The sequence below is a fragment of the Peromyscus maniculatus genome, chromosome 20 (assembly GCF_049852395.1).
Source record: "Peromyscus maniculatus bairdii isolate BWxNUB_F1_BW_parent chromosome 20, HU_Pman_BW_mat_3.1, whole genome shotgun sequence".
NCBI classification, from domain to species: domain Eukaryota; kingdom Metazoa; phylum Chordata; class Mammalia; order Rodentia; family Cricetidae; genus Peromyscus; species Peromyscus maniculatus.
In genome coordinates this window covers 25,568,895-25,595,517 of record NC_134871.1, presented here as the reverse complement: position 1 = coordinate 25,595,517, position 26,623 = coordinate 25,568,895, and the positions used below count along the sequence as shown (strand labels likewise).

General features: G+C 47.4%; 1 long non-coding RNA gene across 1 annotated transcript; it reads right to left on the bottom strand.

Annotated features, from left to right (window-relative positions):
• Positions 1–19,040: 19,040 nt before the first annotated feature.
• On the bottom strand, positions 19,041–22,791 carry LOC143269738 (uncharacterized). The gene is made up of 2 exons (XR_013046379.1): positions 21,062–22,791; positions 19,041–20,097 (listed from the first exon to the last, which is right to left on the bottom strand). It is a non-coding gene; the product is annotated as an uncharacterized LOC143269738 (long non-coding RNA).
• Positions 22,792–26,623: the final 3,832 nt, after the last annotated feature.

Sequence of the window (26,623 nt, the reverse complement as noted above, 5' to 3'; positions counted from 1 at the left end):
ACCCCTCCATGGCTTCTGCATCATCTCCTGGCTCCAGATTCTTGCTGTGGTTGAGTTCCTGTCCTGACTTCTTTTGATAATGAACTGTGAGGTAGAAGTGTAACAAAATAAACCTTTCCTCCCCAAGTTGCTTTGATCCTGGTAATTCATCCCAGCAGCAGTAACCCTAACTAAGACACTATTCTTGTCAAAAAAAAAAAAAAAAAAGTTACTGGGATGAAGAGATGGCTTAGCCCTTAAAGGCCAGGCTCACAACCAAAAAAAAAAAAAAAATGTTACCCAACTGGGCATGATATACACCTATAAACCCAGCACTCAGGAGGCAAGATGGAAAGATTCTGAGTTAGAGGAAAGCCCTGACAATATGGCAAGACCCAGTCTTAAAGATGTAAAGGACTTCTTTCTTTTATAAAATGTATTTGTTTATTTTGCATGTTTGTGAAGAACACACACATGCATGGTATATGTATGGTGTCAGAGAACAACTTTTTCTTTCTCTCTGTGCGTTGTTGTGGGGCTCAACCTCAGGTAGTCAGCCTGCCTTTTAACAACTGAGCTGTCTCACAGGCCCATTGTTTCTTGGGTTTGGTTATATAAAGTATTTAAGAAATCATCCTTCAGAATGTGTGGTTCGGGATGTGGAATTCACTTCTGTTGGAGCTGAGTTCCATCACTGCGGCTGAGAACCATCTGGGGCCTTTTCCCTAACCACATGCTCTCTGAACTGTGCTTCCTGAACTGTGTGTGTTGCCCCCCTCCCTGAGGGCATCCCTGTCAGTAGTCATGGAGCCACAGTTTGTAAGCCAGCGAGAGAGTTGTGCGACACAATCTAGTCCATCAAGTGTTCTCCCTGGTCCCCCGGTTGTTTAGTGCTGGGATCACCTGTGCTTACTTTGATGGGTTACTTGAGTCTTTGTTTGTCTGCTCGGTTCCCCATGGAGCCTGTAGCATATGGCAGCTCCTCGCGCTTTGCTTGGTCAACAGTTAGTGTTGATCACAGAAATTGTGACCTTCATGTCAGATGGACACCAAGTCCTTGACGACTCTGCACCTGTGTGGTCCTCTGGCCTTGTCTTATGCTGCTGTGCCTGGCTGGCTGTTCCGTCCCCTCTCCACGCCAATAACTCCTCAAATAATTACCAAACTGAGGCTGGTTCATAAATAAATTTAGGCTAGTTTGGTATGCAGTTTAAGGCATTAATTTGGAGAGGATGTGGCAAATTGGTAATGTTTAAGGCAGAGAAGAGATGAATCATAACAGGTTAAATGCCATTCTTTTATAATTAGGGTAATTAGAATTGTCATTAGTTACTAATTGTCATTGACATTAGTCACAGGATCCAAATTAAAGCAATCTAAGTATCCATCAGTAGATGAATGGATAAACAAATTTCAGCATATACCCATAATCAGTCATAAAAAGGAGTGAAATACAGATACATTAATAAATGTATATTAAATAACATGGCTGAATATTAAAAACATTATACTTAGAATAAGCCAGATCCTAAAAGAGATATTGTATGCTGTGGGATGTTCTGTATGCTGTGAATGTGTTGCTCTGATTGATTGATAAATAAAACACTGATTGGCCAGCAGCCAGGCAGGAAGTATAGTGTAGACAGGATAAGGAGAGAGGAGAATGCTGGGAAGTGGAGGGCTGAGTCAGGAGACACTGCCAGCCGCCGCCATGAGAAGCAAGATGTGAAGGCAGAACTGGGAAAAGGTGCCAAGCCACGTGGCTAAACATAAATAAGAATCGTGGGTTAATTTAAGTGTAAGAGCTAGTCAGTGGTAGGCCTGAGCTAATGGCCGAGCAGTTTTAATTAATATAAACCTCTGAGTGATTATTTTATAAGTGGCTGCAGGGTCCGTGGGCCTGGGCAGGACTGGAAAGATCTTTAGCTACACCTTGCCCCTGCTTCTCACTCATTTCTGTCACCAGCAAGCCTCATGGATGGAAACCTCCATAACTGCATGCCAAGTGAAACTTTATTCTCCGTAAATCACCTCAGGTATTTGTCACAATGATGAAAGGTTGACTAACACACGAACTGAATTTTCAACAGGAACAGAGGTGGTTTCAGTCAGTCCCTCCTCCCCATGCCTCCCCCCATACCTCTGTCAACCCGTTGAGATTTAGGATGACCTCCAGGTGTGTGTATCTGAGGTGAATGAACTTCTCAGAGAAGTTCAGCTGAGAAGGAACAATCCACCCTGAAGACGACGCATGGCGTCATCTCTCGAGCTGAGTAAAAGAGAAAGGCCGAGCTCTGGCATTCTGCTCTCTCTGCTTCCCGACTCTGGATGTGGCCAGGTGCCTTCTCCACCATGAGGAACTGTGCCCTCAAAGGATGGACCAAATAAATTTTTCCTTTCTTAAGTGTCTGGGTCAGGTATTGGGTCCCAGCAGCGAGGAAAGCAATGAATACATTTCTTCTGTCCAGAACAGTTGTGAGCTCTGAGGGGACCTGGGCAATAATAAGGACGGCTCTCTCTGTAGACAAGACGGCCTTAGTCAATGAGACAATGACTTGACCCAGGACCACACAGAGATCCACCATTACGTCTTTCTGGGTTGCTTGTGATACCGACAGACACGTTTCTTCCAGTCTCTTTATAGAAACATTTCTACCATCAACAAATGAGTTTCAAAGCAGTGAGTTGTGGGTACCTTTTGTCTTTTAGAGCTGAATAGCACAGTTTATCAAATGCCACACCTCACTCAAGCTCAGTGCTGATGAGGGACTCTGAACTTTGCTCCCCGTGGAGAACAGCTGTGGTATTGCAGTTTTTGGGGTCTTCCGGCCCCACTCTGAGGTCTCCTTGTAGATGCTGCTTTGATTGGTCAGACATGAACCTTGCTTCTGCTCTGCACGTCGAGGCTCAGAGCCCCTGATGGGATGATGTAGCTGTAGAACCTCATGCACAGTCAGACTTGGTTCAGGATAAAAATGATTTCCCAGAAATGTAAAAACATGAATCTTAAAATGTGCAGATCGCAGACCGTTTTCTTTTTTTTTGTTTTTTGTTTTTTTGAGACAGGGTTTCTCTGTGTAGCTTTGAGACCCTTTTAAAAGAAAGGGTTCAACAATACATGTACACTGCCATGCTTCAGCTCCCCAGATGGAATGGGACATGGCTTTGTCTTCTGATTTAATTTTGGGTTCGTATTAGACACTTTTTATAGCATACTAAGCCACAGAGGGATCTTCACCTTTCTTTCCTATGAATTCCCCTAGACTGACCAGCAGATAACCATTTTTCTTCCTGCTCCCATTTCCTAGAGTTAATATTCTTACCTTTATACCAGCCTCCTTTTAGTATGCTCTCCTGAACCCCAGATATTCATAGAATGAGTAATTTTAGACCTGGAAGGAAATCGGAGCCTCTACAGTCTTTGATTGTCAGCCAGGGCAGAACTTTGGGTTACCAAGGAAACCGAATAACCCAATATTGTGTGTAATGTGGACCCAGAATTGCTCCCTGTGCATCTGGAGGAACAGGGTAGTTAGACTTTGCCTCAGCTGTCATTGCAGAGTTCCAGAGTCCTTCTTGTTTACATCTTATAGAATGCTCTGTTCATCTGGAACTAAACACAGAGCGAGAGTTACTCCTGCCCCCCGGTGTATTTCTATCTACCCCTTAGTGTTTGGGACTGCCAGTGTGTCCATTTCACGTCATTTGATGAGTCGGTGTTTGACTAGCCACATAGAACCTGAGGAGGATCAGAGGAGCATGAATGATCTGGGTCAAGGGTCTGGTAGCCCCAAAGGAGAGCAAAAGGAGTCCACATTTGCTGGGTATTCCAGTGTTAAAACTGACAGGTTCTGGTTTCCAGAACTGAGCAGCGATGAAGAAATGGACTCCCCGGAGCGCTGGCTTGTGACACAGCACTTGGGCAGTGACACCAGTCAAGGTCCAGAGCTCAAGGGAGAGCTTAAAAATGCAGGCAGTGGGTTCGGTTCCTAGGTGTATCCAAGCAACTGAGGTGATCTTCCGAAAAACAGTTTCCCTGCCCTCACAGACGTCTAGATTTCAGCTGCCCTGACAGATACCTCCTGGATGCCACGGCCACGAACACTGAGTGACAGACGGCGGCTCATGAACAGGTTGATGCCGATAGGCCTTGAGAGGTTCTGTTTTCTTTTCAAAATTAAAAAATCACAGAGCTTGTAAGGGTGGGTCAGCTTTCTTCTGCTTTTCCCCCCGACGTGGGTACGATGTCTACTGGCTCCTCACTTTCCCTTCTGTCTTCCACTGAGTGAGCACACAGCAAGAAGAAGCCTGCCGGAGGTCGGCACCTGGGCTTGGGGCCTCCAGAATTTTGAGAAGTGAGTTTCTATTCTATCATTGTTTTGTTTGTTTATTTGTTTTTTGCAGTTGTTGTTTTTTTGTTGAGATGGGCTCTTGAATATCCCAGGCTGGCCTAAAACTCACTATGTAGTTGAAGATAACTTTGAACTTCTGACCTTCTCACCTCTGCCTCACACGTGCTGGGATTACCAGTTTATGTGGTGCCGGTGATCGAACCCAAGACTTTGTGCAAGGCAAGCATTCTGCAAAGTGAATTATGTCTGCAGCCCCTGAATGTCTATTCTTAGTAAATTACCCCTCCATGGTATTTTGCTCTAACAACACAGTGGCTGCCTGGTTAGACATCCCCCAGGTATCCATCTTACTGCAACACTGTAGACATGGAATACTCTCTGAGCCATGACTGTACTTCCATGCCCATCCAGATGGCCCAAGTACCAGGCTAAGAGCAGTCCTTAGGACTGGGCACAGCCTGGTACTTACCACCATCTTTCCCCCACTAGGTCTGTGCTTATGATTTCCCAAGCATCCTTCAGACTGAAGGCCGACGATTACAGCAGGGAAAGAATCGTATCTATTTTATTCACATTTTGATTGTTGAAAAGAACACAGGACTCAGAATAAGAGTGCCTGAACACAAAGCTCCGAACGGCAACCTCCTGCGTGGCCTTGAGCATCTCATTCAACGTCTCCTGAACTCGGTTTCCTTGTTTGCAGAATGGGAATTGCCATTACCCCGGCTTTATTTACCTCTCGGAGAGATCAAGCTAACGAATGCCATGACAGCTCAGCCGCTCCCACCTGAGTCTCTCAGGATCTGGGTCTGCTTTTATCTGCCTTCCAAGTGTAGGCATAGCACCTGGTCTACAGTCAGCAGAGGCATTGGTTGGGTTAATCCACTTTGAGGGAGACAGTCCAGAGCTAGAACAGAGAAGAGGGGGAGGAGCAGACGTGGGAGCATGTGGCCTCAGCATGTTGTGATCTTGTTCTCTGGCTGCTCTTTTAGGGCTTTTTATACTGGACTGAATTTTTACTACCCTGAAAATCTGGAATGTTCTCTCCCTCCCCTGGTTGCTATTGAGACCGGAACTGCCTGCCTGCAAGAGCAGCTGAGCAATCCATCAGGCCCTGCAACTTGGCTGGAGATGTGAGCCCACTCCAAATGAGCCTTTCAGTGGCACCAGGTTCCGGCGGGGGTGTTATAACTTCGTGGCTACACATTACAGGCATTGTTCTAAGCTTGCACAAAAGCATTTGCTCAACCCAGCTGCCCCGAGTTCTGCACCAACCAGCTGGGCAAACTGCCCATCCCTCTGCCACACTCTTTCCAGACCAAGTTTGCTGAGTAATCATCCCAGGGTTTTCTGGCAAGGGGCTAGCTACAGACAGAAGCATCTGAGGCGGGGATACCTGTAGACATCTGGGGAGTGGTACCTGTAGACATCTGAGGAGGGGTACCTGTAGACATCTGAGGAGGGGTACCTGTAGACATCTGGGGAGGGGTACCTGTAGACATCTGGGGAGGGGTACCTGTAGACATCTGGGGAGGGGTACCTGTAGACATCTGGGGAGGGGTACCTGTAGACAGAGGCATCTGGGGAGGGGTACCTGTAGACATCTGGGGAGGAGTACCTGTAGTGGGTAGCCATTCCAGCTTGGATCTGGAATTTCTCCAATAGGTACCTGTAGACAGAGGCATCTGGGGAGGGGTACCTATAGACAGAGACATCTGGGGAGGAGTACCTATAGACAGAGACATCTGGGGAGGGGTACCTGTAGACAGAGGCATCCGGGGAGGAGTACCTATAGACAGAGACATCTGGGGAGGGGTGCCTATAGACAGAGACATCTGGGGAGGGGTACCTGTAGACAGAGGCATCTGGGGAGGGGTACCTGTAGACAGAGGCATCTGGGGAGGGCTACCTGTAGACAGAGACATCTGGGGAGGGGTACCTGTAGACAGAGACATCTGGGGAGGGCTACCTGTAAACAGAGGCATCCGGGGAGGAGTACCTGTAGACATCTGGGGAGGGGTACCTGTAGACAGAGACATCTGGGGAGGGGTACCTGTAGACAGAGACATCTGGGGAGGGGTACCTGTAGACAGAGACATCTGGGGAGGACTACCTGTAGACAGAGGCATCTGGGGAGGGGTACCTGTAGACAGAGACATCTGGTGAGGGGTACCTGTAGACAGAGGCATCTGGGGAGGGGTACCTGTAGACAGAGACATCTGGGGAGGGGCACCTGTAGACAGAGACATCTGGGGAGGGCTACCTGTAGACAGAGACATCTGGGGAGGGCTACCTGTAGACAGAGGCATCCGGGGTGGGGTACCTGTAGACAGAGGCATCTGGGGAGGGGTACCTGTAGACAGAGGCATCCGGGGTAGGGCTACCTGTAGACAGAGACATCTGGGGAGGGCTACCTGTAGACAGAGGCATCCGGGGTGGGGTACCTGTAGACAGAGACATCTGATAAAAACCAGAAGGATTTTGTTATTGCTAAATAAAACTTGGTTTTCTTTGATATAAAATTCTTCTAGGTGTATATTCTTCTAGGTGTTAAGTGTGACTCCCCAGTCAGGACATAGAACCCTTCTATCACCCCACAAACTTACCCTCTGTCTCTTCCCGTGTGTGTGTGTGTGTGTGTGTGTGTGTGTGTGTGTGTGTGTGTGTGTGTGCACGTACACCAGTATCTATGGCTGTCAGAAGGGGGTCATTGGATCCCTTGGAGCTGGAGTTTTAGGTGTTTGTGATATGCTTCACGTGTGTTCTGGGACCTGAACAGTAAACATTCTGAACAGTTAAGCCATATCTCCAGGTTCTGTATCTGAGTTCTTGTTTTTGTTTTTGTTATTGCATAGATAATTAGTGCATTATTTTATTTTTGAATTGCTGAGTAATTTCCCATTGCACAAAATATATCAACTTATTTCTGTGGCTGAAGGAGACATTCAAGTTCTTTTTCTTTATTTTATTTTTCATCTATCGTAAGCAGGGTTGCTGTAAGGACTTATGTAAAAATTTATGAAGGCATGTTTTACCTAGCATTGCTGACTCATGTGGCAGGAAATGGTTAACTCCGTAAGGAACTGTCAGGCCCCATTGTCCCCAGCCGTATCATCTTACATTTCCACCAGCAGTGTGTGAAGCTCCAATTGTTCCACAGCCTCACCACACCTGCCTGTCTTCCCGCCATCTCAGTGGGAATGACACATTGGTCTCTCATGGGGTCTGTGGAACCTTCCCGGAATATCTGTTTGCTACACGGAACTCTAGGTGAGAGAGGAGAGCAATGGGGGACTTTGGTAGCACTGAGGAGTTCTGGCACTACAGCCTCTACATCCCCTACTCTGTTCTCTGTCCTTCACCAAGTTCTGCTGATTTTCCATTTTCAGAATTATCGCTATCGTTAATGTTCTGGCAGTTTCTATTTTGGAATTGAATCCCTGAATCTGGGACAAAGTTAAGCTCCTGTTCCCAGAGCAAGAAGGTCCTTGAGAGCAAACAGTATCAAGTGCCTCCTTCTCTGCCCCCCTCAGGCCCGCGGGCCTCCCTAGAAACGATTTTACTCGCAGCTTCATTTATTTATATTTTTTAAGATTTATTTTTATTTTATGTGCATTTGTGTCTCTCCTGAATGTACGTCTGTGTGAGGCTGTTGGAGCCCTTGGAACTGGAGTTATAGACAGTTGTGAGCTGCCATGTGGGGTCTGGGAATTGAACCCAGGTCCTCTGGAAGAGTAGCCAGTGCTCTTAACCACTGAGCCATCTCTCTTTGATCAGACACCGAATCTTTTCATCATTTGGAACAGACAGCACTTTGGGTAATGAAGAAGATGCCCCAGAATCATAGAACATGAGTCACTGCCCACCACCCTGGTAAGGATGTCGGTTAAGTTGTGGGGACTGAATGGTGCCCTTAACTTTAATCTTCAATCTAGGCTCCTGGGAGCTCTCCAGGGTTCTGGATCTCTGCCTCGAAGTATCTGCCACCAGACACTAGTGTTTCAGCCTGCACCCCCAACGTCATCTCTGCGTGGTGAGCACCGTTCTTCTTAGTCGAGCTTATAGCTCCAACCCAAACCCAGATATCCGTGACTGTCTTCATGGTAGCCGCTTAGGGTCAAACTGCCATGGCCTCCCCATTTGAGTGCATCTTAAACATGGGATGAGTCTCCCGAGGGCCTCCTTGCAGTGCAGATTCTCAATCTAGGTTTGAGAGGGCCACAGCCCTGCATTTTACACAGCTCCCGAGTGAGCGTGATGCCACCAGTCTGTGCACCACGCTGACCCGTGGCTCTAACTCCCTTTCCCACTTCCACCCTTGTCCATCAGCAGCCCCAGGGGTGTCTTTTTAAACCGTCATTTCAGTGTTTGCTATGCTGTGGGATTCTGTGCACTGTAAATATGAGTTGCTCTCTTTGGTTGATAAATAAAGCTGCTTTGGCCTATGGCAAGGCAGGTTAGAGCCAGGTGGGAAATCTAAGCAAAGATACAGGGAGGGGAAAGGTAGAGTCGGAGAGACACCAGCCTGCCACCCAAGGAACAAGATGCCAGCAAACTGATAATGCCACAGCCATGTGGCAAAACATAGATGAATAGAAATTGATTAATTTAAGATATCAGAGCTAGCTAGCAATAAGTCTAAGCCACAGAACAAACAGTTTGTAATTAATCTTAAGCCTCTGACTGGTTATTTGGGAACAGGAGGGCTGGAGAGATTTGTCCATCTCCATTTCTCGGTACATTTAGGGTAAGAGCTAGACTCCTTATTGTGGTAGGGAAGCCCTGCCCCCCGCATGGCTATCTGCCCCCTGCTCTCTCCTCTTCAGCCACCTGACTTCTGACCACTTCAGAGACCCTCATCATTACCAGCCCCAAGGCCTGGTGCACGCCATGGCTTTTGCCTGGACCCCCTTTTTCTCAGTAGAGATGACTCCTAGTTCTTCGGGGCTCCACTGAACTGTTCCCTTCTTAGAAATGCCCACCTGTAAGATAAACTCTTGGACTGAGTTTATTCTCTTCACCCTTGTGATGCACACCCATTAACTATTTGTATGAACGAGTGTAGCTTACTCATGAGTGTAAAACATAGGTTACCCAAAGTGTTCTTGACTGACATAATTTTTGCCAGGTTCCAAACAGACGGCTGGGTTTTCTTGCTGGTAGATCGCTTCCTAATTCCATTACATTCCCAAGCATTGGCCTATGGCTTTCCAACTGCTTTCTCGCTGAGATTTCCTGTTACACACACCAGCCCATCTTGAATGCTTTTGTTAAGCATTGTACAACAATAATTCTCATTCCCCATTACTTTTGAATGGTGCTCAAGCACTTAGCCCGGCTGAATGCATTCATAATCCCAATTAATAGCCTTGCTCTATCCTTGCCCATTGCAGTGAAAATTCTTGAGATCTCCCATCAAGAGTTTCACTTCTACATCCAGGAAATGTGGGTGAGTCTTGCAACTTGCTTTGGCCAACAGAATGCACTGGATTGACAGGATGCCCATTCAGATCTAAACTTCCAGAGGCCTGGTAGTCCCCACTGTTTCAGAACTGTTCCCTGAGAAAGTCATACTAGATTGCCTGTGGAGAGGGAGGGACCACATGCAGAGGTGCCTTCTTGCCCATGGAGTCAGTCTTTGAGCTGCCTTGTTTGGGATTAGCTAGAGGAGGGAGACCTGGCCATGTACATCTGGTGACACACTAGAAGGATTTTCACGTCTCAGGAACTACACTCATGGCCATGGCTTAGTATAAGGACAGGAGGAGTGGGGGGGGGGGGGTCTGTAAGCATTGCAGCTCGGATGGAAAGGGATCCTGGCGGTCCCGAGTCAAGGAATACCACAAAGTCACCTGAAGTGTAGCAGCTTTCAGCCCTGCTCCAGGGAAAGGTTTCCACAATGTAACAGCTCTGCTCCAGGAGGAGAAGGTTTCCTCAGAGAAAGTGTAACAGATCTGCTCCGCTCTTCTCCACTCTGGTTCATGCTGTTGTTTCTCTGCTGCGCTCCCCTCTGGCGAAAAAAGGTCTCTTCCAAAGAGATTTATTTAGAGGGAAGAACCCAGGAGGGTGGCTGTTCCTGCCAGGGTGGAAAAAGGCAGCTCCCAACTAAACAGGTACAGGGTCTCATATAGGGCTTCTTAGGGGCAGAATTTTTCCAGGGTGGAGATTTTCAGGTTGGGAATTGGTCCGGTTTCAATCCCTGAGTTTGGATAAACTCCGAGATTAGCTGGATTTTGTGCTCAGGGATTGGTTGGTTTTCCTGCTCAGGAATTGGTTGTTTTTTGTGCTGAGTTGGACAGGGGCAGAGTGTGTTTCTTTGGCTCTGGTCTCAGGGTCAGGGTGTGTTTCCTTGGCTCTGGCTCTGATCTGGGTGTGTTTCTGTGGCTGGCCCTTTTACAGGGTCACCAAGGGAAAAGGATATGTCAAGCAGAGATGGAGGAGTCTGGAATGCAGGCCTGCTGAGTTTCCCTCCAGGGCAGCTGGAGAGTTTCTCCAACAGTGACACTCGACAACACATGCCAGAGTTTCTGTCTGGGGCCTCTCACAGGGGCCTGGTCACACAAGCAGGAAGCACAGGCTTATGCGACCAGTTGCAGCTACTCATGTTCCAGGCCACTGTACATCGATCGCAGTGTTAGCCCAGGCTGGGCAGGCTGCTGCAGCAGGCTTCAGCACCCCGTGTATGCAGAGCAGCCTTGCCAGAATGCTAGACCCCCTGAAAGCGTCCAAATCCTGGTACCTTCCAGAACAAAAGGGATGCTGCATGTGTGATTAAACTGGAGATTTTGAAAGATTATATAGGGAAAGAGAGAGAGACAGAGAGACAGAGACAGAGAGACAGACAGAGAGAGAGACAGAGACAGAGAGAGAGACATACACAGAGAAAGAGAGGGAGACAGGGAGGGAGGGAGAGATGAAATTCTATGTTTCCGGTTTTAGATAGAGGGTCAAGAGTCAAGAAACGCAGGCCTGCCTCTTCAGGTTTACAAAAGCAAAGTCACAGATTTTCCTATAGAGCCTTAAGAAGAAATCCAGTCCTTCTGACCCGTTTTAGATTTTTGATGCCCAGCAATGTAAGATAATGCATTTGTGCTGATCTTAGTTCATGGCCATCTGTTACATCAGCAAACAAGAACGAACAGAACTGGTGACATTGGAAAAGTTCCAGAAGTCAAGTTCATAGTGGCCAGTCCAGGGTCAGCTCTACAAGCAAGTCCTTGTGAAGGGGCCACCAGGCCTGTGCTGTTAACGCCTCATAGCCCTAAAGTCATCCAGGCAACAGACAGGTGAAAGGGCGCTGCCCAGTTGGCACAGATGCCCACCCAGAAGAATAATAACATCTTCGTGGGCAATGCTATTATCGTGGGTTTGCCATGATTTGAAATGACAATCACTGCTTTGTGGAGTCCGGAGCCTTCAAGCAGGGGCTGGGATGCAGCCCGAGGGTAGAACACCAGCTTAGCACACAGGAAGCCCGAAGTTTGATCCCTAACACCACCAAAGATAATTTTAAAAGGGCAAAGACAAAACACAAAGCCTTCGATAGGAGTTTGGGGCCTTTCCCGTCCGTTTTGTCTTCCTCGTTTCCACGTGCTGCTTTCCCCAGGCCGACCTGTTCAGTGTCACCCACGCAGGCCTTGCTGTCTGCCCAGCTGCAGAGCCTCCCTGTATCTGCGATGTCTTTTCCATGCACAGCTTTGCCTCCTATTCAGACTGTAACTGACAGGCCTCTGGCACACGTTTCTGTGAGCATCCTCTTTTCCAACTCCAGTCCGCTGACGCTATTTGGAATTGGTTAGGATCATGCAGTGTGTTACTAGAATTAAACAGGCGTGGAAGTCATTGCCATCTGTAAGCTCTCAAAAGAACAAATACTTAAAAACACTTTCCTCTTCGAAGGGAAAGAAGTTGTGAGAGGCACCCAAGATATTATAATGACAATTTCCGGTGAGAGGAGGTTTATTGATTGTCTATGAAAGCTTACTTCCTCAGTCGCAGGGCTGGGCTGGGCGGAGTCCTCACCGGCACACTGACTACTCCTGTCTTATAAATGCTCAGAGCGAATCTGGACCAAAGTTAGAAAGCTTGTTGTATTTCATTTTTGCCTAAGAGGCAGCTATAAAACCAGCGGTATTCCGAGAGAAAATGGCAAATCTTACACAAAATGGCACTGGAAAGTGCTTCCATGGGGTTATTAAAAAAAAAAACAAAAACAAAAAAAAAAACAAAAAAGCCACAAACCAACATCTATGGAGTGCTTGCTGTGTCCTAAGCGTGGGGCTCAGTCACGGGAACGCACAACAATGTAGAGCAATGAGACTTTAATCTATGGAACTTATAACACACCGTAACCTAAAAATGATAATAATTAAAGTCCAGAGTAAAGGAATTTCTCTAGTTCTGCAATGATATAGAAAGACATTTGAAGCTTAAAAAAAACCTGGCATGGCACCCCAAGAATTTCCCAGTATCCTTTGAATACTGTAGCCTGTTTATTTCCAGTTTTGTGCTAATATTCCACAATAATTCTAGTCAATGATCGGTTACTGAGTGTTGCATGAGTTCCTTCTTCGTGGCTGTGACAGAATCCTGATAAATCAGCTTATGGAAGGAAGGGCCTGATTGACTCACGGTCTGGGCGGGGAGTCAGTGACAGGCGCCCGCCTGGAGCATCTGGTCACGTGGCTTCCGGGGATGAGAAGAATGTTCCAGGGGGAGAGGAAGGCTGGGCTGGGCTCTTCTGTTTATCCAGTCTAGAATTCCAGCTCCCGGTCTAGAATTCCAGCTCCTGGACTGGTGAGGCTCACATTTAAGGTGGTTCTTCCTACCACAATAACCCAGTCTAGAAACTCCCTCACAGATATGCTCATGATTTGTCTACTAGGTGATTCTAATTTTGTCAAGTTAATAATCTGTATTAACCATAGCTAATTACTCTACCCTAGACACTTGACACCAAGGAAAATATGAAAAAACAATGAATTTAAAATTCCATGAGTTACCTGCCCTTTTGACTCATACATTATTATAGACCCAATAAATAGAGAAAAGCATAACAGATCTATTTAATCAATATTTTACATGACACTGGAGTCCTCAGAATGAAAAACAAAGATCTAGGGAAGATTGTTCGTTTTTATGCTTAGACTCAATGAAGAATGGACAGCTGTTCCCAACTGTAATTAGACAGGGATGAGCTAGTGTGACAGGCCGAGGGGGAACCTAGCCAGGTCTGTGGGTCAAGATTCTTCCTCATCTTTCTGTACAGCATTCCTTCCTCCCAGATGTAGGGCAGGATACTTCTGGAATGGCTTATCAGATAAGGAAGGCCAGAGAATTTCTTCTTGCCCAGACAGGAAGGGGAGGGGGAGGGTAGCCACATTCTTCAGCTTGGGCCTTGCTTAAGAGAAAAGGAGGGCCAGAGAGGCGGATCAGTGGTTAAAGGCCCTGGCTGCTCTTGCAGGGGACCTGAGTTCGATTCCCAGCACCCACATGGTGGCTTACAACACTGTAACTCCAACTCCAGGTGAGCCAACATGTTCCTCTGACTTCTGTGAGCACATGGTACACATACCAATCACATACATAAACTAAATTTTAAAAAGAAGAGCAGATCATTAATAACTGAGAGAGAGCAGGAGGAGGAGAAGGAGGAGGAGGAGGAGAAGGTTCTAGTTTCTATGACTCAGCATGGGACAGAGGAATTCTGCTTTCTGACCCCTTGGGGGAGGACTAAGGAGCAGGATGGCACTTGAGAGGGCTTTCCAGTGTCCTTAAGCTAAAAGTACTCAGGGAGCCAAGGTACCATCTTGGGAGAGTGTCTTCTGAGCCCCAGTATTCCTCTATTAAAACAGGTCTTTTACGTTGATGCTGTGATCTATTCTTTCCGTATAATTATTATTTACATTCTCAGAGTTCAATGTCATTGAGGAAGAGCAGCTCTCTGGGTGTAGGAATGCCCTGTAAGACTTAAGATCACTGGCATGGCTGTCAACATGAGCAGCAGGGCACATCCGTACACCCTTAGTGCCACGTCTGTATTTGGGGCACAGGGTGGGGCCTCGGCCCTCCTGCACCACTGCTTGTGAGAGGAGCTTTTGCCGTAGTTTCAGGAAGAACTGCCTGCTTTGCTTCCCTGTGTCAGCCTTGGGTGGCAGGGGTGTGCGGTCCTATAACCCTGCACCCACAGACCCGAGGGCTGGACGTAGGCTTGGAGTTGCCCTTCACATTTATCTGCTGTCGAGTGTGGCCTTTCCTGCCCTGTCGGCCAAGGCTCCTCCAGAGATGCCAGCTTTGCCGCTCGGTTACCCGAAACAGCACAGGGCGGATATGAAGGTTTTGACTGCTTGGAGACATAAGGAAGAATCAAGGGAGGAAAAAAGCAAACTATACTACTGTTAAAATCCCCCAAGCAAATACAGATGCTTTAAGAATTTCAGTGTAAGGATGGGAGGTGAACCACCAGATTGCCTTTTGTTTGTGTGTGCGTGTGCGCACGTGCATGCGTGTGCTCACAAACGTGAGTGCACATGTCCGTGCAGACATGGGTGCACGGCCAGCCTGGGGGGCCCTCCTCAATTACTCTCACCTCTCACACGTCCTGGAACCTGGAGTTGGTCTGGCCAGCCCACTTGCTCCAGGGAATCTCCGTCTCTGCCTTCCCCGAATAGGGATTAAGGGGCCAATGCCACCCCCAGATCACAGCTCTGGGGAGCCAGACCCAGAGGTAAGGGCTCTACCCACCGAGTCAGCTCAGCCTTCAACCCTCGATTGCGTAAGGAATCCTGTGTGCAAAGCCCTTGACAGCCCGAACTGATGACTTACTTCTGAAACCCTAAAGGAAGGGTCAACAACATACTCCCGAGACCATCCGGGCACTGATAATTATGAAGAAGTGCTCGTGCAGCTGCCCCTGGATTTACAGCTCTTAGCCATCCGGCCTCTCTCTCTCCGATGTCTTAGGCTTTCTTCTCTCTCCACCCAACCCCAGTCATTATTTAAAGAATCCACTTCCTGTGTTTACAGAAGGTGCATTTGGGTCACCCCGGTTGAATACCTCTTTCCACATCTCAGGGCAAGTGTTGAATCCAACTGTGCTGTGGCCTGTGGCCCAGCTGATGGCAGACCCTCAGCCTCTGTCTGTCAGCTGCTGCCTGGGACATGCAGGCACTTTAAATATCGCCCTGATGGGACACAGTGGCAAAGCACTTCGTCGGAGGGGAGCTAAGCAGGCCCCAAAGCGGTGAGAGGCGGTGCTAACCCTGACCTGAGATAGACCTGGGTGTGCACAACAGCTCAGCCGTCTGAATTTTTTCCATAGTTAACCCCATGGCCTCTGTTTTTTCGTCTCAGAAATGGGCATTGGAATTCCACTTACATCATAGTGGTGTTATTAGGATTACATGGGCAAAGACACCGGAAGTTCGTCTTTGGATATGCGTGGTACAGAGTTCACAGGTGTAGGTGTGGCAGTCATAATTCACAGTGTCATCTTAGGAGAGCTTAACCGTGACCTACAGCTGTTCACGAAGGCATGTTGGGGTTAAGGACAAGCGATACTGCAGGGCTGCTAGGTATAGTCACACAGCACATGACATTAGGTCCGTGGTGGACCACACATACCGCTGTGGGTTCCGCAGACTCTGACGGAGGTGAGGAGCTCCTAGCATCTAGTGTCTACGATGGCGTCCTAACACAACACATAACTCACATGTGGTGGCGACACCGCATAAACAGACCCTCTATCGCTACATGGTGTAGTGACACTGTTCATGCAAACCTGCCTACGGACAGTCGTATAAAATTATGCGCAGTGCCGAGCACTCGACGATCGTAATGGAGAACTCTGTTGCTGCCTTATCTATTTACTGTGCCGTACTTGGGGGTGTATGACTAGTAAAGGTCATTGTTACTGGTGCGTGGCCGCTGTCCCACACCTTTTCTCGGTCTCAAATGTGCGCTTTTCAGTGAGTTCCCTCTCCAACAGAATGCGGTGTGACGCTGGCAGCAGCCCCAGCTTGTGCCCAGGGTTCCTCCTGATTGCAACAGGGGCGTGGGGGAGCGCCAAGCTCGCCTGGTCAGAGTGTGTAAATGCAGCCAGACAACGCATCACGAGGAAACTGCCCAAGCTGTATTCCTCAGCATAGCTGCCTCGCCTCAAGTCATGCATGACTAACTAACAGCAGGAGCACTGGACAGGTCAGGGGAGGGAGCAAGCCCCAGAACCCCGCGAGGGGAGTAGCTGCCAGCAGCTAGTCTGACAGGAGCTGTGGCCTTCTTGGAAGAATGCTGACAGCCCACGACCATCTGCCAGAGAGGCTGAATGCTGCTCCTCCACTCTCCTCCTCCGGCTCTCTCCCAGCTTCTTCTAGCATCTCCTTGCACGTGATACTGGCTGGACAGAGACTGTTTTCACAATCCCGTGTGAGTCAGCCCTCTGAGCCTCAAAGTGCCGTGAGAGAGGCAGAAACTCCGAGTAGAGCTGGGGAGATGCTCGGTGAGTCGGAGCACTTGCTGAGTAAGCATGGCGCTGTGAGTTCAAATCCTCAGCACCAACCAGCTAAAAGTCAGGCATGGCCACATGTGCCTGGAACCCCTGGAGACAGACAGACAGGCAGGCAGATCCCGGATCTTTAGGTTCAGTGAGAGACCCTGTCTCAAGGGACTAAGGTGAGAGTGATGGGATAGGAAAGGTGACATCCTCCTCTGGACACACACACACACACACACACACACACACACACACACACACTCACACACTCACACTCCCTGGTCTAATAACCAGTCAAGTGGTCTAAGTGTGAAGTCAGAGCTCTAGATTAAGCAGAAGACACACAGCTTGACTGTTTCCACACAGACAGCACCTGGAACAAGGTGGGGGATGGGGGGGGATAAGGAGGGTGGGTGTGGGGGGAGGGGGGAGGGGGGAGGGGGGAGGGGGGAGGGGGGAGGGGAGGTTCCCTCAGGAAGTAAGTAACCAGTTCTAACCAGCACCTAAAGGGTTTGGAAACCGAGTGAGAGCTGCCGGTTTGTTCTCTTCGGCAGTTGATGCTTTCTCTGGTATTATTTACTCAACAAACAAAAAGAGGATACAGTGGCAACATTGGCTTTGCACTCCTCTGACACATTGTCATTCTTGATCCACTGAATCTCAATGGTGCAATTAAATAGAAAGTCTGGGTTTTTTGTTGTTGTTTTTGGGGTTTGTTTTGGAGGGGTTTTTTTTTGTTTGTGTTTTGATGCATGTCCAAGAGTCTATCAAATTATTTGGGATATTTAAATTTGTTTGTTTTCATTTGCTAGGATACTGTGACAAAGTACACAAATAGAATGTTTTTTTTAAAAAAGTGTATTCTTGCCGGGCGTTGGTGGCGCATGCCTTTAATCCCGGCACTCGGGAGGCAGAGGCAGGCGGATCTCTGTGAGTTCGAGGCCAACCTGGGCTACCAAGTGAGCTCCAGGAAAGGCGCAAAGCTACACAGAGAAACCCTGTCTCGAAAAAAAAAAAAAAAAAAAGTGTATTCTCCCATGGTTCAGGAGACCAGAAGTCCAAGATCAAGAGGAGGGCTGCCCCTTCCTGTCCAGCAGCGTGGAAGATGGTGAACTCTGCTCTCTCTGGCTTGTGGTGACTCCCCTGGTCTTGGGGCAGGGTGGCTCTGTCTCTGCATAGCTCTGGCTGTGTGCATGTCTATCTCTGTCTTTGATAGGTTCACCAGCCATAATGGATTAGGGCCTGTGATGGCTAATTGATGGACGAAGTCATCATGTTACAAGGTCAAAAGAAGTTCATTCCTATTTTCTGTAAAACTTGGATTTGACCAGGTCTTGATCCATTTTCTGGGATTTTATATGCTCCACACCTTACACCACAACCTCCACCTTGATACAATAAGATGTTCTGACAAATAACGTTTGAGATGATCTGCTAGGCTCCTACGTAACCAAAACTCCTTGGGAACTCCCTAGCCTTGCAGGTTTTTATTTATATTTATTTATTTATTTATTTATTTATTTATTTATTTATTTAGACTATCTCAGCCCCACGTTTTCCTATATTCGATGCTATTTTTTTTTCCAAACTCTGCTTTAAGGAGCCAGCCCTGTCTGACAGAAGATAAAGCTTTCTTAATTTGACCAAAGAGTTTAGGTGATGCTCTTTAGGTCTCATTGGGTAGGATTAACACAATCTTGGTTGTCAGCTTGAGACAAGAAGAGGCCTATCTGCTGTCCTTTCCTTGCATGTTGCAAAGGTAACCTTTTCTGGCATTTGTACTCACCACAGCTTGTATGTGATTTCTTCAAACCTGCATCAGACAGAGCAGTGTGGAGTTTTTGTTTGTTTGCTTGCTCTGTTTTGTTTTTGAGACAGGGTCTCTCTACAGAGCTCTGGTTGTCCTGGAAGTCACTTTGTGACCAGGCTGGCCTTGAACCCACAGAGCTCTTCCTGCTCTGCCTCCCGAGTACGGGGATTAAAGGTGTGCGCCACCACCGCCCATCACGATGTATTTTTAAACAACTTGTCGGCCAAGTGTGTGGCATGCGGCCATCATTCTAGACCTCAGCAGGCAGAGGATGGAAGATCACTGCCTGTTCCAGGCCAGCCAGGGCTGCACAATAAGACCTTGTCTCACCACAACACCCACCCTCCTCACACATACACACCCCAAGACAATAACGACCACAGCAAAACAAAACGACGCTCTGACACAGTGAAGGTTTGCTGACTATTCAGGTAACATGGACTTCCTACCAGGGAGGATGTGTGCATCTTGTTTGTCATCGCATTTCCTTGTTTGTCATCACATTTCCTTGTTTGTCATCACATTTCCTTGTTTGTCACCGCATTTCCTTGTTTGTCATCACATTTCCTTGTTTGTCATCACATTTCCTTGTTTGTCATCACATTTCCTTGTTCGTCACCGCATTTCCTTGTTTGTTGTCATCACATTTCCTTGTTTGTTGTCATCGCATTTCCTTGTTTGTCATCACATTTCCTTGTTTGTTGTCATCACATTTCCTTGTTTGTTGTCATCACATTTCCTTGTTTGTCACCACATTTCCTTGTTTGTTGTCATCACATTTCCTTGTTTGTTGTCATCACATTTCCTTGTTTGTCATCACATTTCCTTGTTTGTTGTCATCACATTTCCTTGTTTGTTATCACATTTCCTTGTTTGTCATTGCATTTCCTTGTTTGTTGTCATCACATTTCCTTGTTTGTCACCGCATTTTCTTGTTTGTTGTCATCACATTTCCTTGTTTGTCATCACATTTCCTTGTTTGTCACCGCATTTCCTTGTTTGTCACTGCATTTCCTTGTTTGTTGTCATTGCATTTCCTTGTTTGTCATCACATTTCCTTGTTTGTCACCGCATTTCCTTGTTTGTCATCACATTTCCTTGTTTGTCACCGCATTTCCTTGTTTGTCACTGCATTTCCTTGTTTGTTGTCATTGCATTTCCTTGTTTGTCATCACATTTCCTTGTTTGTCATCACATTTCCTTGTTTGTCATCACATTTCCTTGTTTGTCATCGCATTTCCTTGTTTGTCATTGCATTTCCTTGTTTGTCATTGTATTTCCTTGTTTGTCATCACATTTCCTTGTTTGTCATCACATTTCCTTGTTTGTCATCGCATTTCCTTGTTTGTCATTGCATTTCCTTGTTTGTCATAGCATTTCCTTGTTTGTCATTGCATTTCCTTGTTTGTCATTGCATTTCCTTGTTTGTCATTGTATTTCCTTGTTTGTTGTCACGCACCACAGCTCTGTAATGGAGCCAAAGCACCTGAGATTTACACAAGGGTCATCAAAGGATGCTATTTAGTGTTCTAGACTTGAATAATTAGAAACTAAATTATACATTTAAGCTTGTTCCTAAGTTACAATTAAATGGCTGTGTCACCTCTCTGCAGTTACGTCACCTCAGGCTCAGACTGGCTGAGTGACTTAGTTCAGGCAGAAGAGCGAGTCCTGTGCCCAGGCTCTGCCTCCCCTCTCCTCAGGAGACCACAGAGCTTCCTTCTGGTCCTCACACAAATACCATCAATTGGCCACTGAGTTGGTTGATTTCTTCATTTGATTTGATAGGGATTGGCTTGGGATTGTCTAAGTGTTGGGGAGACAAGCTACTCAGAGGCCATACTCCAACTCTGGGGTGATTAGTCCCACTTGGAGAGGCAGAGGAGACTTTCCATAAGTGTGGAGTGAGTCCTGCCCTTCCTGACTTAAGTCACTACATCTGAGTTGGCTGTGAGCTATGGTATTGTAACTCACACGGCAGAGTCTTCTTACACACTAGCCAAACACACCACTATTTAACCAGGGCTGGCAGCAAAGCTCACTGTCAGAGCACTTGCCTAGCATGCTTAAGGAAGGCCCTGGGGTCCATGCCCAACACAGGGGGAAAATGAAACAAGAATATACCAACCAATCATATATTGTTGGACGTTAAGATATCTGTAATTTCAAAATGTTAAGAAGATTATGATGAATTTCTTGCACATACATCATTGTGTACATGTCCTACAGGGTCAAAGGTTATGTCATTGGCTCCCATTACCATATTCCCTTCCAGAAAGATTTATCAAATATTCTCTTTGTGTATACAGTGTTCATGGATGTGTGTGTATGTGTGAATGTACATGCAACTGTGTGTGTGTGTGTGTGTGTGTGTGTGTGTGTGTGTGTGTGTGTGTGAGTAGAGGCCAGAGTCTAACATCAGTGTCCTACCCAAGTGCTCTCCACCTTGCTTTTTGAGGCAGCGGCTGTCATTGAATCTGGGAGTCACCGAAGGATCCTCCTGTCTCCGTCTCTCCAGGGGTGGGATTACAAGCTTTCAGGCGGGTGCTGGAGAGCTGACTCTGTCCTCACGCCTGCACAGCAAACATTTTAGTGACTCTCTCATTCCGCCATCTTTGTGGTAAAAGAATAATCTGACTGCTGGATTGGTGTTAGGATTAAGATAATAGGCACCAAATGGCTGGACAATATTGCTGGCCTCTTTCCCACTGGAAAGCAAGTTTCCCATTGGAAGGGAGAAATTATTTGAGGTCTTGGGCATTTTGCTTAGAGTTTGTGTGTGTTGTACAGATAAACTTCACAGTAACTCTGTCAATTTTGTGGACGGGAAAGCTGAGGCTTGTGTGGCTTAAACAATGAATGTAGGTCATCACTCAAGGTCAGCATCTGGACCCGGGTCAGTGTCATTTCAGATCCTCACTTTAGCCTCCGTAGATTAAATCAACTCATGGCAGTGTGTACAGTGCACACACACAGTTAGATGATTAGCAGTTAGGTGGCTGGGTCTGTCCGTTACGTAAACATGTGCCCTTCCAGGATGACTGGGTCCCAGCTCCCTGATGGCAGTTGAAAAGAAAGAAATGCATGATCTGGATGTCCGAGTTTCCACAGTCCCGTCTCCTCCATTTTTCTCCACGTGTAGACATGCCCCAGCAGCGGAGCACTCCCGCCGTCGGCAAGGCTGGGGAGGGGCCAGGTGTCTTCTATCCTGTCCCTGTGAAGACCCTGGTTCATGGAAACTTTCACAGCATTGACATTTCTGCCTGGCCTGTCAGTCACAGATTATCACATGACTGCTTGTCCCCTCAGTTTTCCCCCTTTCCTCTTTTTTTGTTTTTTTTTTGTCTTTGTTTTTTGTCCAAACATAAAACACATGGCCGTGGCAAAAGCGAGGTATTTCCATGTTGATGAAAACTCAGAACGGGAAGCTTGATGGGAAGACTCAGTGGGTGGAAAGTTTTCCATACAAGCCTAACAGTCTGAGTTTGATTCCCAGATGCCACAGTTGGAAGAGCGAACCAGCTCCTGAAAGTTGTTCTCTGACCTCCACATGCTCAATGTGACATGTGTGCTTTCGCTCAGACACATCACACATACATTATCAATAATAATAATGATGATGATGATAATAATAATAAATTTTAAAACTCTCAATACAATTTGATCCTAGGCTGGGGGGAAAATAAGTAAAAACTCAAAATTTGAGCTGAACAGATATTATTCATCCCTCACAGCATCCACAGGATATTAGGATACTGTGAAAACAGCTCACAAGTGACACCAAGCCAGCTTCCAGGGTCCTTCAGACCAGAGCACAGGTGTCCAGGCTGCAAGCTACGGCCACCACTTAATGAAACTTCAACCTTCTTGGACTTCAAGGCATTGGGTACACCTGCCACATTCCCATGTCATCCTCTGCGACTGTGGGCCCAAGGCACACCTGCTACACTCCCACATCGTCCTTCTGGGACAAAGTGGAGTAAGCTGGCAAGATGCCACCGAGATGATGTGAGACCTGGTTGCTTACTGGTGACAGGGTGTGGGAACTCACGCAGCTTGCCCGACTTGTGGCCTTGGGTTAGCTTTAGGTCCCTCATCTGGAACTGGTAAGGGCTGTGGTGGTTTAGATGTGAAATATCTCCAAAGAGTCCTGTGTTAAAGGCTTCGTGCCAACTAGTGGGTTTGGGGAAATGACTAGATCATAAGGGCTCTGACTTAATCCACTGATGCAGTCACAATCCCATGGCATCATTGTGAGGCTCTGGAATGCGAGGGGTGGGGCCTACTCGGAGGAGGTAGACCCCTGGAGTGTGAATCTGTCCCTGGCTGTGAACCCTTGGCTATTCTGTCTGCTTCTTGGCTGTCCTGAAGTGAGCAGCCTCAGGAAGGGCTTTGCCTCAGGCCAAAGCCATTTTGGACTGAATCTTTGCAAACCATGAACCTGAATAAACACTTTCTTGATTTCAGGCATTTTGTCACAGTGTCTGACTCAATGAGGTCTGATTATAGCAAACTCTTAGCTCCGTGCTAGGCACGGATAGTGTTCAGAGCATGCTCATCAAGAGCCGGGAACAGGGGCTGACGATACGGCTCAGTGACTAAGGGCACTGGCCTTGGAAGTGCCAGAGAATTCCCTCCTTTTGTGGCCTATGTCAGGAAGTTAAGAGGCCAGGAACTGCAAGTTTTGGAGACCAAGTGGCACACACACAGAGTTCTTCTGGCTTGGCCACCTGTCACGGAAGGTGTAAAAATCATGCGCCCTAAAAAGAGTGGGTCACTGCTAGGCTTGCAGGTGCAGGCATGAGGTCTCAGGTCCACAACTTCCTGTCCAGCAGACAAAGTGGCCACTTCCCTACAACTCCCTGTAGTGGTCACGCTGAAGCTCTTGGTTATCATTGGTGCAATCACTGGACAATATGGAAGTCTCAACAGACTCAGGTCTGCGTCACATGTTCCATCACTCTACTCAGGAAGCAAAGGTGAGGAGAAAATCAATACTCTATTTAGTTATTGGAAGCATCCACTTGTGCCACTGGCTGCTGCTGGTGCAAATGAGAAGTGTCCTCCATGCCAGATGGGAAAGGTCATTTAGCACAGACAATGAGAGTGAGGTCTGCAGCTGGGCACCCTGTGCTAACTCCTGAGTGACAGGTCCTGTAATGTCGAGTGCCTCCATTTTCTCTCCTGACACGTGGAGACAGGGTGTTCACTTACTCCTGAACTTCTGCACACACACACCATGGAGATTGTGCCCAGCAGGGGCTGCATTCTGTCTTGATATCATCTGCTTCCCAGGGGACACCTGGACTCCAAGACACCCCTCGGATAAGCTCACATGCTTTTCTGGATGTGTTCTTCTGCCTTCAAAATTATGAAGCTGGTTCACGGGAGCAACTGTGAACCAGAAAATGTCAATAGAAAGCTGTGTTTTTCCAGCACTGGGGAGCAGAGGCAGGAGAATTGCTCTAAGTTCAAGGCCGGCATTGCTACATAGTACATAGTGGGTTCCATGCCCTCAGCCCAGGCTACAGAGTGGGCCCTGTGGAGTCATTCTTGTTCAAACCGCCACACACAGGTCCATGGAGAGTAACTAAAAGGGGCATGCCTGGGGTGCTTGTGAGGACTTCTGTGTGTGGCCTGCTAGAGCAGGCGTGATAGTGTTGGAGAATATTTGACCACATTGTGAACCCCAACCTTGTGTTACTTACTGGAAAAGCCTGTTTCCACTTGTGGCATGGCTTAGCCCTAGCACACACCTTTAATCCAAGAGCTTTCAGCTTGATCATTGTAAACAGGATTAAATAAAGTCAACCATAGGTCCAGAGGCAGAGCAAGCAACCAGTTGACAGGAAAAAACAGAGAATAAGAAGGAGTCAGGAGGATGGATAGAGAGACCTAAAGGAAGGGAGGGACATCCAGTTAGAGGAGTTTTTGTTTGAGACCATGTAGGAGAAAACTCTTTCTGGGACAATGGTGGAGGAGGAAACAGCTAGGCGCTTTCTCTGCCTCTCTGAGCTAGCAGGTTCTCACCCCAGCATCTGACTCCCAGGTCTTTATTGGTAAAATTCAACAATTGCGATTTTGTTAAAACCAGCACTACAGTCTAGAATGGAGGCAGGTCCCACAGACCTCTGATGTTTGATACAGTAAAAATTCTTGTTACCTTGGGAGCTATGGGGACTATAAACAAAACCCTTGGACTGTCAACAAGAGAAACCCACTGAAGCTGGCAAATTAAAGGGGATGTTTATTGCAAGTCTTTGGGATCTGAAAAACTCTGTATCAAGTATCCCTCTTCCTACCCATCAGGCTTCTCCCCCACCCTCTGCCCCAGCACTCTGTGCATTCTGGCCCCTCTGCATAGTGATTGACATCTTAGTGCTGTGACACCATTAGGACCCGGACAAGAGCAGCTTAGACTTGCTTGTTGAAAAGCTCAGATGTACCCATGTAGTAATGGTGAACGCCTTTAATCTCAGCACTCGGGAGGCAGAGACAGGTAGATCTCTGAGTTCAAGGCCATCCTGGTCTACAGAGGAAGTTCCAGGACAGCCAGGACTACACAGAGAAACCCTGTCTTGAAACAAAGCAAAAAATGAAACAAAGAAAAGCTCAGATGTGGTCATTATGTTTCCAATTCCATGTTTCATTTTCAGCCTCGTTGAGAACATGTGGAAGGAATCCCCTTGGGGCCCAGAAGAGAGTAACAGGCCTCTCTTGTTTAGAACCTTTGTCTCCTATTCAGTCTTTAAAGTATTATAAATCCTTCAGCTTTACCTTCCAACCATACACAGTGGAACCAGGCTGAAACACACAAGGCATTGGTGGGAATTTTGTGGCCGGGATTACCTTTCGGATTCCCTCCTGTTTGCTCGAATGCCAGCAGTATTGCGACCCCAGTTTTCTCTCCCTAGCAGCTGTGACCCCAATCCCACCCTCCTCACCCACCCCCCAGCACTCCTCCTTCATCCTCCTTGCCTGTCTTGTACCCCTCGAGAATTGCACAACAGGATTAGTAATTCCATAGTGACATAAGAGTGTCCCATTGTCCTGCAGCTTTCTCAGTGAAGACCTTGGACAGGCAGACCACCTAAGAGGCTCCCCTCCCTCCTCTGGTTTCCTCCTGCTGGCTGCAGAGCCTGTGGGTAGCTCTGTTGGGCTCTCCCACGCCCACCTCTGTCCTGTTGCCTTAGCGACAAGACTGAGAAAGTTGGGTTTCCTGGTATCCAAGGTTACGGTGTGTTCAGACAGCTGCTACATGCTACTCGTACATATGGATGGAGTGGGTTGAACCGGAGGTTTTAATTGTATACAGGTGGCATGCTGAATCGGGGTCTGCACACGAAACTCCTTTATTAGTGTAAGTAGAGTTCAGGGTGCAAAGGGATGTGGGGCTCCCTTTTCCGTGTCCCGTGCAACCTCCTGGAATCGATGCAAGCAGAGGAAGGGAAATGGGCTATGGAAGAAGGGGAGGGAGAGGGTGGCAGAAAGGGAGGGCGGATGCTGTGTTTCTCTGCTTAGATGGATTTACAAAGCAAGACAGGGGGCCTCCTCCACCTTTTATAGCGTATAGACCTGCGTGGTCCTCTCTGGCTGTCAGCTCTCAGCCCAGCTTAGTCACACAGGTTTGTTTATCAGGCCAGGAATGTTTTCTGCAAAAATCGCTCAGGTATCTCATGTGATCCCAAGAAACAACGAGAGATAGAAAGTTGTTAAGAGCCCACTCGTCATAGTGAGCCAACAGGCACTTTGGACAGACTTCCTGTGGGCTTGGCCTAAGAATCCAGTAACCTTGGGAACGTGGCCTTGCCCAAGGCAAGTGACCTCTCACTAGAAGGGGGCTTTCAGATCTTTTCCCTTGGGTTTGCTCAGGAAATTAAAATGATCCCATTGGCTCCAAACCAGTTTTCAGAGAAAGGTTCAAAGTTATTGTCACACTACTTTCCAAACTAAAAAACAAGTGGTCTGATCAAAGACTCTAAAAAACAAACG